The sequence below is a fragment of the Haliotis rubra genome, unplaced genomic scaffold (assembly GCF_003918875.1).
Source record: "Haliotis rubra isolate DU_JTF1 unplaced genomic scaffold, ASM391887v1 Scf35, whole genome shotgun sequence".
In the NCBI taxonomy this organism is placed as follows: domain Eukaryota; kingdom Metazoa; phylum Mollusca; class Gastropoda; order Lepetellida; family Haliotidae; genus Haliotis; species Haliotis rubra.
Genome location: NW_025767024.1, coordinates 801,771 through 818,463, shown reverse-complemented (window position 1 = coordinate 818,463; position 16,693 = coordinate 801,771).

Genomic DNA, 16,693 nt, shown 5'->3' with positions numbered 1-16,693 from the left:
TACTTTCCAATTAAAAAAAATAGCATTTCACGAAAACTGAAAAAGCTAGATATTTTGGTTATTCCATCTTCGTTTTTACATTTTCAGTCCACACCACCAGTCCCCCGTCGGGAGGGGATGGATGTCGATTCGTTTGCTATAAAATCCATTTGAAATCGAATGGGCCATCCCTAAAAATATAAAAACGTTTTCTTCAAAGGTGAGGATGGTTTACTCAATGAGTTTATACTCGATTTAAATATTGTCTGGGAATAGAAACTGTTTTTCTCTCAGAGGTTTCTGATTTCGCACAATTCCAGTACTCTCAAACACATAAACAAAATGAGACAGGATATATATATTTGTATACATCCTCACATATATTTACACATATATTGCCGACATATATTTACACCTTATTAACTTATTAAACTTTGTCTATGAAATATGACATATACAATATCTATGTGATGCAGTAATTGTACCCGTCCTGATCAGTAGGACCCGTGAAAATGGCTGGTTAGAATTGGTCTTCAGTTACAGATATATATATGTCATCGAATCCCAACTGCGTAGATCGATGCCCACGATGCTGATCACTGTATTGTCTGGACCAGACTCGACTATTTACAGATATATATATATATAGCTTGAATATTGCTGAGTGTGGCGTTAAACCACAAACCAACCAACCAACCTATTAGGACTAAATACATGTTCATGTATGTGTGAAACTAAAACAATATGTCTCCATGTGATCAAGGTAATTATTACCCATATGAGAGAGAGATGGTACATGAACGTTTCCGTATTTTCTCGGTTAGAGAATATGACTTCCCATCAACGTGATTGGCCCAGTTATAAATTATGAGCTCGTCTCAGTCAGCAAGTTATAAAAGCCCATCAAATAACACTAAAATGATGTGTCTTGTGTGTTTGTTGCAATCAGCAATGTACCAGCTATACGGGAACGCTGGGGGTAGCCTAGTGGTTAAAGTGATCGCTCGTCACGCCTAAGACCCAAGTTCGATTCCCACATGGGTACAATGTGTGAAGCCCATTTCTGGTGTCCCCCGCCGTGATATTGATGAAATATTGCTAAAAGTGGTGTCAAACCAAACTCACTCACTCATATTTAACACGCTATGTTACTCCAGCTATACGACGGGGGGTTTTGTAGATAATCGATTCTGGACCAGACAATCCAGTGACTGGCATCAAAGGATGATGTGTACATCATAACATGACAGTAAGCAAACAAAGAAGGCGACAACTGAACGGCTTCAGTTTGGCTAGGACTACCAAATACACCGTCGCAGACATCTATTTTTTCACAATAATGTGACGTTTTCGGCTCATCAAATACAAGCGTTGTGTCGCTGACTAACTACAGCCTCACGTACATGAAAGTGGGGCAGCGGTTAAAGTGATCGCTCGTCACGCCTAAGACCCGAGTTCGATTCCCGACATGGGTACAATGTATGAAGCCTATTTCTGGTGTCCCTTGCTGGAATATTGCTGGAAGCGGCGTAACACCATACTCACTCACTCCGTGACAAGATGGAGGTGTACGGTATTTTGCACACACTTTGCGAAGCTGTTAGACTCACTGGGGCTTGTAACGCTAAAAACTGCCATCAAGGTATATACTGTAATTGACGGGGTCTTAGTACTCCTTTTATATAGTACTAAGACCCCGTCAGTGACAGTATATACCTTGATGGCAGTTTTTAACGTTACAAGCCCCTGTTGTTAGACTGCTATTATCAGTCGTACATGCACCAAACATACATACTCATATACCTATATACATACCAAACATACATACCTATATACATACCAAACATACATACCTATATACCATATATATACATACCAAACATACATACCTCTATACCTATATACATACCAAACATACATACCTATATACATACCAAACATACATACCTATATACCTATATACATACCAAACATACATACCTATATACCTATATACATACCAAACATACATACCTATATACATACCAAACATACATACCTATATACATACCAAACATACATACCTATATACCTATATACATACCAAACATACATACCTATATACCTATATATATACCAAACATACGCACCTATATACATACCTATATGCATACCAAACATACATACCTATATACATACCAAACATACATACCTATATACATACCTATATACATACCAAACATACATACCTATATACCTATATACATACCAAACATACATACCCATATACCTATATACATACCAAACATACATACCTATATACATACCAAACATACATACCTATATACATACCAAACATACATACCTCTATACCTATATACATACCAAACATACATACCTATATACATACCAAACATACATACCTATATACATACCAAACATACATACCTATATACCTATATACATACCAAACATACATACTCATATACCTATATACATACCAAACATACATACCTATATACATACCAAACATACATACCTATATACATACCAAACATACATACCTATATACCTATATACATACCAAACATACATACCTATATACCTATATACATACCAAACATACATACCTATATACATACCTATATGCATACCAAACATACATACCTATATGCATTACCGGTAAAATTGTTTACAGCCATTACATAGAACAGTAGTTAAGTGAACTTTCATCTGAAAGGAATTCTTTCGGTAATGCATGATTTTGATACACATATATGCATTACTGCATACCCAGCGGGCACACAACGTTGAATCAACGTTGAATTTTGGTTGTTTGGTTGATCAACCTTTCATAAACGTTGATTCAACGTTTATCATGCGACCAAAGAAAGTTAGTCGAGATTCGTTTAGTTGTTAACGTTGTTTCAACGTAAGGAACCAACAAAATGTCAACTAATTGTTTCCTTGGCAAATTTGATACATAATTCATATTGGTAATAGGTATCCAACTTAGCAACTATCATTTCGGAACATTATTTTCATAAAAGATCAAGATCGAGCTAGTGACAGATATAATCTTATATATTATTTGATTGTGCATCGATCCACGGACGGAAATATTACGTAAATCGCAGTTTTAGGTATAAAGTCATCAGTTATCCAAATTGCATTACATTCGATATTTTCCCACAAAACTGTGAAAAATTGTATAATTCCCGACAATTTGTTTCAAACACAAGCCAGATGTTGACCTTTCGATCGCCTCGTTTGGCCATATCCGACATGCGCACAATTATCGCGCGCGCAAAGGCAGCTGATCGTTGTCAGTTCACTTTGGCGAAGTTCAACGCAATATCGTTCTATTTTCACCATCTTCACGGCATGCTGGTGTTTATTTGGTAAGTATGTCCTTCATGTATAATGAAAACGTAGGAATGCCGTTTAAATCTAGCAGTGGCAAGAAACCCGAATTAGGGCTCATGTTTTATCTCACAAGGTTACCGGTATGTCACAGTACATGTTTCTCAAAATTTTGTTTTGTTATTTTTCAATATATTTGCATGCATATATAATTTATTATATAATCGAATAAGATTTCCATTCGTACCCATCACCTGATTTGAATTTTGCAAATATACATTTTCAAATAATCAATGAAGTACATCAATATAAGGAACCGTTCATAATTAAATATATGGCTGCGGGTGGTGGTGTTGATTGTAAGGGTTGGAGGGTGGGGTGGGGTGTCACCCATTTTGTTCAGGGGAGCTAATGGGTCAGCATTTTTGTACACACGCACTTTGTTTAGAAATTATGGGAAGGGGAGAGGGCGTCATAGATAATGTACATGACATGCAGGGTGGGCCGTCTCTTATTCTGTACATACTCATACACTTTTAGAGGGGGCGGTGTAATTCACATTGTACATAAAAATCAACATCACCCCAAAGCCATACATTATGAACGGTCCCTAAGGGCAGCTATACAAAATCGGATAGGATTAATCAACATTTTATATTGCATCCCATTATTATGAACATTTGTTCGTTTGAATAGATCTATCAGTTAATGATGCATTGAGCACGCCCTGAACCCTATCAACATATGTATATTATTTGGGGGTGGTGGAGAATGGCGTAAGGAAATGCAACGAAAATTTTTCACTTTAAAATGTGTTGTGAAAGTCTTTGTTAAGGATGAAATTGTATATAATTTATTTGAACTTTTATTTATTTACAAAAGTGTAACTTCACTAATGATTCTTTGATGGGACAATTAACAAACTGCACCCACAGACTTTCATTCTTACACTTGTTTGGAAGGGATATGATAATTCATGTCTCTTAAAGGTTAAAATCTTACATACAAAAGAAGTAATTTTAATGTAAGGAACATTTAATTATGAAATAAGATTATTTTAATGGAATTTGCAGAAATCTCATCTTCGAAGACTGGGTGGCAGCAATTTTGTGGATCACATAAAAGGAGCAAGGCTAAGGTAACACGTTTTAACATTTCACTTGTTTCCAGTATATCACCACAAAGTTTAAAGAGAAAGATGATAATGCTCTTTCATTACCACCTGTTTTGAATATTTGTGATAATGTTTGGTCTTTTTTGGTGATAATAGTTGGTCTTTATTTTCATTTATATATTAAGGTTGATCATTTAAGAGAAAAAACTGAAAATGATTTCTCCCGGAGATGTTTAGTTTAATGAGCACTCCCTTGCTTGGCGCCATATTGTTTTCCGCCGTAAACAGATGGATGCAAGATAGCACGCGAGAGGACAGAAGTCATACATTTATAGATATATAGAGATGTTTATTGCTGGGAAACACACTCTTCAGGTATTTGGTCAGCTGTAGAATTTGAATAAGATGTTTTTTATTATTTTCAAAGGGTAGGTTTTTCATTATTTGCAATCTAATATGTGTGCAGTGAAACATACTGAGATTTGGAAGAGTCCATTATATAAAGTACAGGTGTTGTTAGATATCAGCATTTTATGTACATGTTCCCTTGTTAAGATTATCTATCGAGTATATTAGAGAGAAGGTGTATATTTGTAGTGTTTTAAATCAGAGTTATTTTCAGTGTATGACCTACATTTAATATGTTTTGGCCACCTGTCACCCCTTTGGTCAAATAGAGTAGGACTTCCATTTCTTGGAATTGAGAGTCAGAGATGCACTGTTTCCAAGAATTTGCGTTAGCCAGCGATGTTTGTTTACGTGTACATTTAAGTCTTTTTGAGTGTAGATTGGAGTTGTAAGAGATTTCTGACAATGTAGAGTTTAATCTCATTATTTTATTGTTCATGATTCAGAGAAGCATAGTTATGACACGCACACATAATTCATTATATGAGAGATTTTCTAAGCGTTCCTATAAGAGATTAAGTGTAAACATATATGAATTATAAAAAGTTATTTATCTGAGTTTTATGAGTGTACAAATGACAAAGAGAGAGAGAGAGTAGATAATAGAGAATATATTGTATACTTATGAGAGCTCATTATTGTTTTCAGAACTCCATGATCCATACTTCCTTGTGTTTGGGAACAAATGGTGTTGGGAGACCTCCCACAATAGACTTGTTCTTTGACCTGTGAACCACCACCCATTTTGTTTTCTTATCATTTAATGTAAAATGGCTTTTGTTACAATTTATGACTCCTGGTAGCAAAATTGCTACATCAGTTCAACTCCTATTAATTTGAAATAATCATTTCGAGAGTCTCTAAAGAAAACTAAATCTGACAGAATAACAACAATCTTCCATTGTTTTGCAGGACAATGTCAAACAATTTGATGTCAAGAATGAATGTTGATGGGCAAAACGGCAAGTTTTCTTTTAAGAATACAAGGTTGTATTCAATCATCTCTGGTAAGTTAATTACCAAGTGCAGCATTTTCATCATGACCATAGCAATTAATATATGACAGTAAAGCATCGTCCTAATTCATCCTACCGGTAATTCATAGTCTAATTAGATAATCAACTTGCAATTGAGGATTTTCTTTGAAAATGTTTAAGAAAACTTCCATTCCTTCGGGTTGAAAGTATAAATTGTTTACACTTTTCGTCATATTTTGTATTGATGCTGTTCATATGTTCACATGCCAAGTTACAGCAGTGAAATGAACCTTTCAAGTGATTGATTAAACAAATACTTGAATCATTTAAGACAATATATCTTCCATATAACTTATTCATGTATTTAAATATAAAATTTCAGAATGTGTCCTATCTCAAGGGAATGAGATGGGAATGCATCCAAGCAAATTTCAAGAAAGAGTTAGGAACTTTTCTGAAGTATCCACCTGACCACCAGGCAGGGGAGTGGCAGAAAGAAGAGGAGCTGATAATTTTGTTTTGGAGTTGTAATTGTGTTGAAAATCTGAACTGTGGTATTGAAATTGGTGGCGTAAATGTCACTTTGATGCTATATGCAGATGATATTGTGTTATTAGCACAACAGAGATCACCTACAGACTATGTCATGTGTGATGTTTTACATTATGCATTAAACCACGTTTTCTGTAATGGCAGTGTGTTCATAAAGATTTCATGAAAAGTGATTTGTTTTATGTGCTGTCTTCAGGTATAGTTCTGGTCATCTTGGATCCCTTTCATGGTCAAAGTAATTGCATTGTGTTTATTCAGAGATCTGTCTAAGAGCTGAAATTCAGACAAAATGTCTTCTTCGGGACAATTTTCACCTTTTCAAGGTAACAATACAACAGTAAATAGTTTTTCTTAATTTGGAATGATCTTTTCTTCTTACTGGAATTATACGTCCAACTGACATAAAACTTAAATGAACATTATATTGAATGTGGAATTTTAACCAAGTACTTTATCAGGTAAATATTTTTACTGCAATTTTCTGTTTGAACACTGTTTATTGCAGGTAGCTTTTTGGGTATTTTAGCTGGATGCAGGAGTTTGGTGCTACTTTATTGTAGTTTAAAGATGAAATCTGAGTCTATTTTACAGGAAAGAGTAATACCTCCCAGACACAACCACGGAACAACCCATTTTCAACGTTAATAATATGTCAGACTTCAACATTGATTCAACGTCGGATATCTACGTCAAAAAAACTTTCATATACAACCTATTTTCAACGTTGAGGATCAACCTATTCGCAACGTTGATAATCGGTCAAACTTCAACGTTGATTCCACGTCGGATATCTACGTCAAAAAAACTTTCATATACAACCTATTTTCAACGTTGAGGATCAACCTTTTTTCAACGTTGATAATCGGTCAAACTTCAACGTTGATTCCACGTCGGATATCTACGTCAAAAAAACTTTCATATACAACCTATTTTCAATCTATTTTCAACGTTGAGGATCAACCTATTCTCAACGTTGAAACAACGTTGATGTGCCTGCTGGGATATATCATCACATTCAGTGACAATCAGACAACATGCAAATTCATTGGTTGAACGAAGCTTGTTGAACATTGCTTCCTCTATAAAAAAAATGAAAAAAGGTTCTTTGCAATGTCACATCATATAAAAGAGGTTTGACTGAGTATAAATGCAAAGTAATATAACGGAATCGATTCATCTTGAAGCACGAGGCTTTTTATTGTTTAATATACTTCTACATATATGTGATGGTTATTGTTGTCTCTGGTTATAAGTTTGTATATAGCATTAAGTGTAACAGCATCTATAAAGGTTCTAAGTAATATCGGGGCGGTGGGGTAGCCTAGTGGTTAAAGCGTTGGCTCATCACGCCGAAGACCCGGGTTCGATTCCCCACATGGGCACAATGTGTTAAGCTCATTTCTGGTGTCCCCGGCCGTGATATTGCTGGAATATTGCTAAAAGGGGCATAAAACTAAACTCAGTCAGTCAGTCTAAGTAATATCAACAACGTGAAAGTCTAATGTACGTCACGGATGTAGGATATAAATCTCCAGCCAATAAATATGCAAATGACTGCACTACTTCGGTCATAGCCAGATGTATATCCCGTATTTTCTAATTAATAAAGGTCAAAATGTGTCTATTATGTTTTTTCCCTTCACTCTTTAATTTGATCATTTATTCTTTCCTCGCTCGATTCGTTATCTCATCAATTCTATATATAGATTATTGTGAACCCGCACCCTCAGAGTTCGAATCCCAGATGGGACTCAACCCAACAAAAGTACTAGAATCTGTACTTTACTAAGAAAGTGTAATCCCAAATATAACATATGTTACATTTTTGACCACTTTCTAAATGGCATTGTGTAATCATAGCTTTCGGCCGTGGGAGCCGTGCCAATTAACACTTATCAGAGGGTACACAAAGTCCGCAGTCTAGACTACCAGTTGTCCGACTTCCATTTTTGTGGAATCCGCACTGGCTGAGTGGTCTAGGCGTCTGACTTTGTGTGCTGGCGATTAGGTGCCTAACTCTGAGGGTGCGGGTTCAAATCCTGGATGGGACTCAACCCAACAAAAGTACTAGAATCTGTACTTCACTAAGAAAGTGTAACTCCAAATATAACATATGTTACATATAGATTATTGTGTCCAGTTAAGTGCCTGGATAAACACCCAATTGCTTCGGAATATAAGGACTACCATTGACCTCACCAATACAAAAAATAGTTACAAAGAGATGATTTATTTTGTTCAGAAAGAATTGTAGTAGCAGTAGCAGCAGTAGCCGGTTTTAGGAAAGAATATTCAACTGCAGGTCATATTTTCACATTATATGCCATAATCCAAAAATGTCTTTCACGAAGTAAGCACAAATTATATGTTGCTTTTGTTGATTTCAAGAAAGCTTTTGACTCTGTAGATCGTTCCAAATTGTGGTATTGTTTAAAAAAAATCAGGTTTACAAGGAAAAATGTATAATATTCTCAAGTCAATGTATTCTAACATAAAATCGTGTGTACGTTGTGGTAATGATGTAACCGACTTCTTTGATTGTCCCATAGGGTTACGACAGGGCTGTATCTTAAGTCCAATGTTGTTTTCTTTCTTTATAAGTGAACTGTATTACGATATTACAATCTCTGGTAAACACGGCGTTCAAATGTTTCCTGATATGCTTGAAATTTTCATCCTACTTTTTGCTGATGATGTGATCTTGGTGTCCGATACTATTATTGGCTTACAAAATCAACTCAATATCTTAGAACGTTACATAAACGACTGGAAACTCTTTGTTAATTTCGAGAAAACAAATATTGTAATCTTCAGAAGAGGCGGTCCCGTCGCTTCAAAAGAGAAATGTTTTTTCAATGGCAAGTTACTGACTCTCGCTAATCACTATACCTACTTTGGTCTTATGTTTTCTCACACGATGAATTTTAAAAAAAGTGTTCTTTATTTGCAATCACGTGCAAAGAAGGCTTTCATAAATGTTATGTCTGTTTCTCAGAATATAGGTGCCTTCACTCCAAACATATTTTTCAAACTATTTGATTCACAAATTTAACCGATTATGCTTTATGGGTCAGAAGTTTGGGGGTTTCAGCGTCAAGAATGTCTTGAGAAACTTCATCTCTTAGCTTGTAAAAGATTTCTAAATGTTGGACAAGCAACGCCAAATTGTATGGTTTATGGGGAATGTGGGAGATTTCCAGTTTATATAAATTCACAAATCAGATGTTTGAAGTATTGGCTTAAGATTCTGGAAATGCATGAACAACGAATACCTAAAATAGCTTATAATATGCTTGTTCATCTTGATAGCATGGGCAAGACAACTTGGGCTTCACATATTAGAAATCTTTTATTTTCCCGTGGCTTTGGATTTGCATGGTTAAATCAGACAGTGGGTAATGTAACTCTGTTTCTTAAACGTTTCCGAGAACAGTCAATTAATATGTTCTATCAAGAATGGCATTCGACTCTCGAAAATAGTTCAAGGTATGATCTATATCGGTCCTTTAAGGGCCTTATCCAACCAGAAATATATTTATCTGTATTGACATCAAGAAATATCAGACGCACATTTGTTCAGTTCCGACTAGGTTTATTAGATTTAAGTATTAATAAAGGTAGAAGATTATCTATAGACAGAAATATGAGAATTTGTCCATTATGCACTTCATCTATTGAAGATGAAATTCATCTTATATTTGTATTTCCATATTATGATGATCTTAGAAGAAAATATATTTCAAGTAATTATCTATCAAAATATCCAACAATAGCCTTTGTCTCAATTTTCACTTCCAGAAATGAAACTGTTATCCGCAACCTTTCTCTATTTGTAAAACATGCTGTTGTCTTGAGAAATGATAGGTTATCTAAGCAATAACCATTATAATTGCCATTGTATTATGTACTGTAATTATGTATATGTATGTAACTCCTTGTATATGGGCCGGAGGCCTTGAATACAATAAACTTGACTTGACTTGACTTGACAGTAGCAGTGGCAGTATTAATAATAATAGTAGTAGTAGTATTGTAGTAGTATGGTGATTGTGATGATGGTGGCATGTTATTTGATATGTTACTTATTAAGGTGTTACACGCACTTGTACATGTAATATATACAAAACTACACATATGATATAAGGTGCACCCAACCATTAATTGGCTTACGAGACACTGCTATATGTACACTTTCAGACCGCATTTCAATATGAACTTAAACTGTTTTAATAAAAAATAACCCATGACATCAATTGCTGTGTTTTTAAACATTTAATTTATCAGCCAACAGACAAAATGCAATCAGCAAATACCGATCGCCCTAAAGGCCAAGGCAACCTGATCTCTTGTGCGTTGCGGAAACCTGCGAGTGGTGACGAGTGTCGCTATCTCTGAAAGAGTTGTTCCCCTTAGTTCGTTATGTCCCAGTCAGCTGTTTAGTCTCTCCAAAGTAGAGTTTGTTTTAATCATTATGTGGCACATCAGTTCCAGCTGAAATAAAAATCTGAGATATAACTCAGTAATTGGACAGAAATGAGAAGAAAAGTACGTGTTTGTTTAATATTATATTGTAGTTATTTCTGAGCTGTTTACCCTCTAGAGAATAGGCGAATACTAATTGTTTTAAGAGACAAGATTCATCCTTTAATTTACAAAACCGAGACACCTTAATAATGCTAGTTGTTTCTCGTTGGTGAATGTTGAAAAATGTGAACATAGAAAATCATGCATATGCCTGATGAATATTTTGTTTAATTGTTGGTTTTACCCGCCTTCGTTTTCTTCAACGTTGTTTGAATTGAAGGAGAAAACACGCCTAGAGCAGATGTTCATGATTGTATGTAAAATGCTAGACTGAGATCTAGTGTCTGAAATGAACATATTCTACATAGAAAACCGTTTTGAAATTAGAATAAAATACAATGAAAAGGAGCCCAGAGATTTTCTTCATTTTCAGAAACTGGTAATCTTGACTTGCCAGACATTCTAGACTTGCATGGGCTGAGGGGCGTAGCTACCATTATAAAAAAAAGCCCGGGCTTAAACATGATTGTTGCTAAAAAGGTTGGAAAAGCCCTCAATACTATTTAAATGTAAAGCTTTGCAACCTATCGGGCTTCCACGAAAAATGTGGCTTGCTACGCGCCTGCATGGGCTACATTGGGTATGTTTGTTTCAGGGTCTGTATGATATAGACTAGTAAAATACCTGTAGTAGAGAAATCTCAGATGTGACATCCTTAAGTTCAAATATTACCTTTTGATACTATCAACACCATGTTTACATAGACGGAACGTTTGTCGCTGTCATTCATATATTTTAAAAATAAATATGACGTTATAATGGGTCTCTATTATGGTCATACTGAATTTGATATCTTTGATGAAACATCCAAAATCAACGACGTTTTCGAATTTTGTTGACTGTGGCTTTCATCCATCTCTTCTCTGAGATAATCGATCGACCAGCTCGCGAAACGCGTCGCTCTGTTTCCCAGTATTAAACAAACACAGTACGACTCCCGTAAATCACGATCTGACCGTATGACCGTTGTGTCAAAAAGGCACAGTGATTACAACAGATGCTCGGCTTTGCTCCAGTTGTTTGTAAGTGATTTTCCAGAAAATATATTTTTTCAGGAATAGATTCTAGTAAGACAAAAAAGTTGGTGTTTCGTACAAAAAGAGGATTTATACTTTCTTGACAAATGATGTTTTTTTTCAAAAAATTATGTCGTTATCAGCATTATTTAAAAAAAATTCAATTTAAATGTGCAAGAATATATTTTTCATGTCTTATAGTCTTTATTGTTATTTCGTAATGTTATAATAATTAATAATTGTATTGTTTCCCCACCTTTAAAAAGAACTTCGAGTATGTTGACGCAATGAGATGGTGCGGTGTTAATGAGTGCGAATGTAATTTAACAAAAACTATAAAAGATAATAACCAAAAAGTAAAGTTTTTCATGGAAATAGATGAAAAAGTTGACTGCAACTGCACCGAACAACTCCACAAATGTCCAATATGCATTCATCATTCTCTCTCGTTTGTGGTTTAATACAACCCCAATGGTATCGGAACTCCTAAAAAACACAGAAAAACGTGTAAGATCATTCCCCAACGTCAAAATACTGGCAATAGGCAACGTCTTCTATTTTCACGCACATCAGTTAAACTTACGTAATGCTCCATGGTTCTGTTTTCTATGTTAACTGAGCCGACTCCCTCGACAGAAGGTATGTTTGTATAAATAAAACAGTTGTTGATGACTTTCACATGCGCCCTGGTCATTAGGGATGCTGACTTCAAACAGAATTTTGAAAATTTGCGCATGGATATTTGAGTAACTTGTCAACGGTTGGAGTTGTCAAATGATTCTGTCCTTATGTTTTGGGAGTCTCGTATATCTGTACTCTTTGTAAATCGTTAACGACATTCAGAGCCATGCTTGATGAAATATGTAATAGTTGTTTAAATTATCATAATTGGATTTCATGGAGTTTGTGGGACATGATTTGTGGTTTAGATGATGACTAAGCACATATTATATAGCGTGACATGTTTGCGCTTTTAGGTCTCTAACGCGTCATGTAAGGCTTTTTTTTAGTGTCATCTTTAGCAGGGAAGGGGAATGATTTTACACAAGATTTTGTAATATTATACCACCAATGGTTCAACAAATCGTTTACGTCTGGAAATCGAACACGATATTTTAAGCAAAACGAGAGAATGCTGTAGGTTTTAAGCTACTCCGTCGTAATTCTGTAAAAGGTTAGACGTTGACTTAAGGCCTTGAGTGTGATCTTACAGTTATTACCAGTACCAAGGCACTGACAGGACATTGGTTTTCGGCGTTGGGTTAAGAAAGTTTCAGACAGGTCTGTCTCATAGTCCCTGAACCCAGCGTTCGAAAGTAACGTCGGTCCTTAGGCCCGAAGCTGACTCAAAACCACTCGGACCAACAGCTTTTGTTTTCTGCAGGTCCTTATTGCCGACAGCTTTTTCATCTCCAATAATTAAGACTATTATTTCCATATTAAAATATAGGGCCTACACATTCTGATCAGGACCCACAACATTTTATGGTTCCTGGTCCTTAGGGCCTGCAGTTTTACAGGGTTAAAGGCAAACACTGCCTGAACCGGATTATTTTCTCTTCTTCCCTGCACTTTCTGCAATGCTAAACCCCTAAATAAGCCAGGGGCGTAGCTACAATTATACAAAAAAGCCCGGGCTTACACATGATTCTTGCTACAAATGTTGGGCAAGCCCTCAATACTATCTAAGTATAAAGCTTTGTAACCTATCGCCTTACACGAAAAAATTGGCTTGCTACGCGCCTGGAAGCAAGTCTAGATTTTCTCAGGATCAGGGTCTGAACCTGAGGAAATCTAGGCTTAGTCTAGTTCTAAACCAACAATTAGGTTAACCTGAAAGTCCACAGTTATATAAGTAGCTGGTACAAATAATATACCCTGTAGCGGAGGAGAGTACCCTGTCTAAAGCGTAACAGTTATACAGAGTTCCGTCCCTTAGACATGAGAGACCCATCATGAGTTCGAATCTCTGTTTCACCCTGATTATGTTTCTTGTTTTGTCAGTACATAGAAGTGCTCACGTGTTTCATAAACCCGGCAATCCTTTAAGAACCGTATCACGGGATTTTCCCACATATGACGAACCCGTGAAGGTCCGGGTTGGAATTGATGTTCGGTTACCCATGCTGGTCGTAAGAGGAGACTAACGGGATCGGGTGGTCAGTTGTCGCTGGCTTGGTTGACACATGTCATCAGTTCCCAGTTGCGTAGACCGATGCTCATGCTGTTGATCACTGGATTGTCTGGTCCAGACTCGATTATTTACAGATCGCCGCCATATAGCTGGAATATTGCTAAACTCACTCACCCACCCACATATGACAGTGACACACCGTAATTCAGACTAGATGTCACACTATCAGCTGATTGTCTTATCCCAATCTATCACCATCTCACTGTATTTGGTGCCTCTGTGGAAGTTCCGAACAAGAACAGGACCTCCCAACCCCTGCTTGTTGTACTAGGTGACTTAATGGATTGGATGGTCAGGGTCCGTGACTCGATGACGTGGATGTGTTTGTCAAAACCAACAAGATTATATGTAGGCTGCCATCATATGTCACTTTGCAAGCAGTGATATCAGTAAAACAGAAGCAGTGATATCTGTAAAACAGAAGCAGTGATATTAAAACAGAAGCAGTGATATCATTAAAACAGAAGTAGTGATATCATTAAAACAGAAGTAATGATATCATTAAAACGGAAGCAGTGAAATCATTAAACAGAAGTAGTGATATCATTGAAACAGAAGTAGTGATATCTGTAAAACAGAAGCAGTGATATCATTGAACAGAAGTAGTGAAATCATTAAACAGAAGCAGTGATATCATTGAAACAGAAGCAGTGATATCTGTAAAACAGAAGTAGTGATTAGATGTTTGATTGGCATTTTAGAAAATACTATTTGATGAACATAAAGAATTTTCTGGGTTTCATCTTCTTTTTATTGTTTGGTTCAACGTTTCAGGGCTTGTTCTGGCTCCATCATCAGTTCTACAGCAGTGATATCATTAAAACAAAAGTAGTGATATCTGTATAACAGAAGCAGAGATGTCATTAAACAGAAGTAGTGATATCATGTAAAGAGAAGCAATGATATAATTAAAAAAGAAGCAGTGATATCATTAAAACAGAAGCAGTGATGTCTGTAAAACAGCAGTACCAGTGTCGCTTTTTGACACTGTTTGTTTACTGATATCACTACCTGCACAAAGCATCCCGGGGTTCGATCCCCGGCCCCGTCATACCAAAAGACGTTAAAATGTGGTACTTATTGGTCCCTGCCTGGCGCTCGGCATTAATGGGTACAACAAGGACTGGTCGGCTCGGAGTCAGTATAATGTGTCTGAGTGGGGTATTCATGCTTCACTGCGGCATGGTATCTCAGTGAGCTAGCACTTTAAAACCAGCTTAAGTCTGGGCTAGTACAAGCAGTCACACATACACATACACACGCATGCACGTCGTCATATGAGCGAAATATTCTCAAGTACGACGTTAAAGCCCATTTCACCTCACCTCACCGTGCACAAATCAACATAGTAACTATTCTTTCATCGATATCACTCCTTGCAAAATGTGACACTGTAGCTGTTCCTTTAGTGATATGACTCCTTGCAGGAAGCATCATTGTGACTGTTCTTTCATTGATATCACTCCTTGCAGGAAGCGACACTGTAACTGTTGTTTTATTGATATCACTCCTTGCAGGAAGAGACACTGTAACTGTTGTTTTATTGATATCCCTGATTGCACGAAGCGACATTGTAGTACAAAGTGTTCCAGTAGGGTATACGAATGGAGTTACAGTAGTAGTAGTAGTAGTCGTAATAGTAGTAGCAGCAGCAGCAGTAGTAGTAGTAGTAGTAGTAGTAGTAGTAGTAGTAGTAGTAGTAGTAGTAGTAGTAGCTGCACAGACATGAGGTTTGCATGGTTGCATGGACCTTTACCATACGACTGGGTGCTCCCGCAACCGTTGCTTTGCCCCACACAGCAATCTTTCAACAGCGTCTACAAATAATCGAGTCTAAACCAGAAAATCATCGAACATCGATCATGAACATCGATCTACGCAATTGGGATACGATGGCATGTATCAACCAGTTCATCAAACCTGACCACCAAATCCCGTTAGTCGATTCTTACGACAAGCATGGGTTGCTGAAGACCAATTCTAACCCGGATGTTCACGGGTCAGTAGCAGTAGCAGCAGCAGCAGCAGCAACAGTAGCATTAGCAGTAGCAGCAACAGTTATATTGTGTGTCTGATTCTAATTCATGGTGCCTTTATTATTCACTTTCATTTTCTGTAACCCAGTTTAATCCAGAGAGAAAGAGTGAAAAACAATAAGCCTTTCTGAAGTTAACTAAAAGATACCGGAGTCAACATGTAATAGATTAATGGCGCTCAAATAACAGTAAGCTCCTCCACCAAGTCATTTCATCTGGCTGTCGATATTCAAGCCGGTATAAAGAGCAACGCAATATGAACAGCACTGTGTATTGTTGAATTATAATGTTTCCATGTGTCAAAAATAAATTTAAAACAGGGTAGGTATAAAACATTAGTAATATTTCACTTTAGTTCATGCGGAGAGAGTTGCTAACGAACTCCACGGGGGGTAGGACGGACGTACCTTTCCCACGCCAGTTTTTTGAAGGTTTTATTCTCGAATTAGTCCTGTACTTAAGGTATTAACCATCTGTAGCTCGAGGTCTGC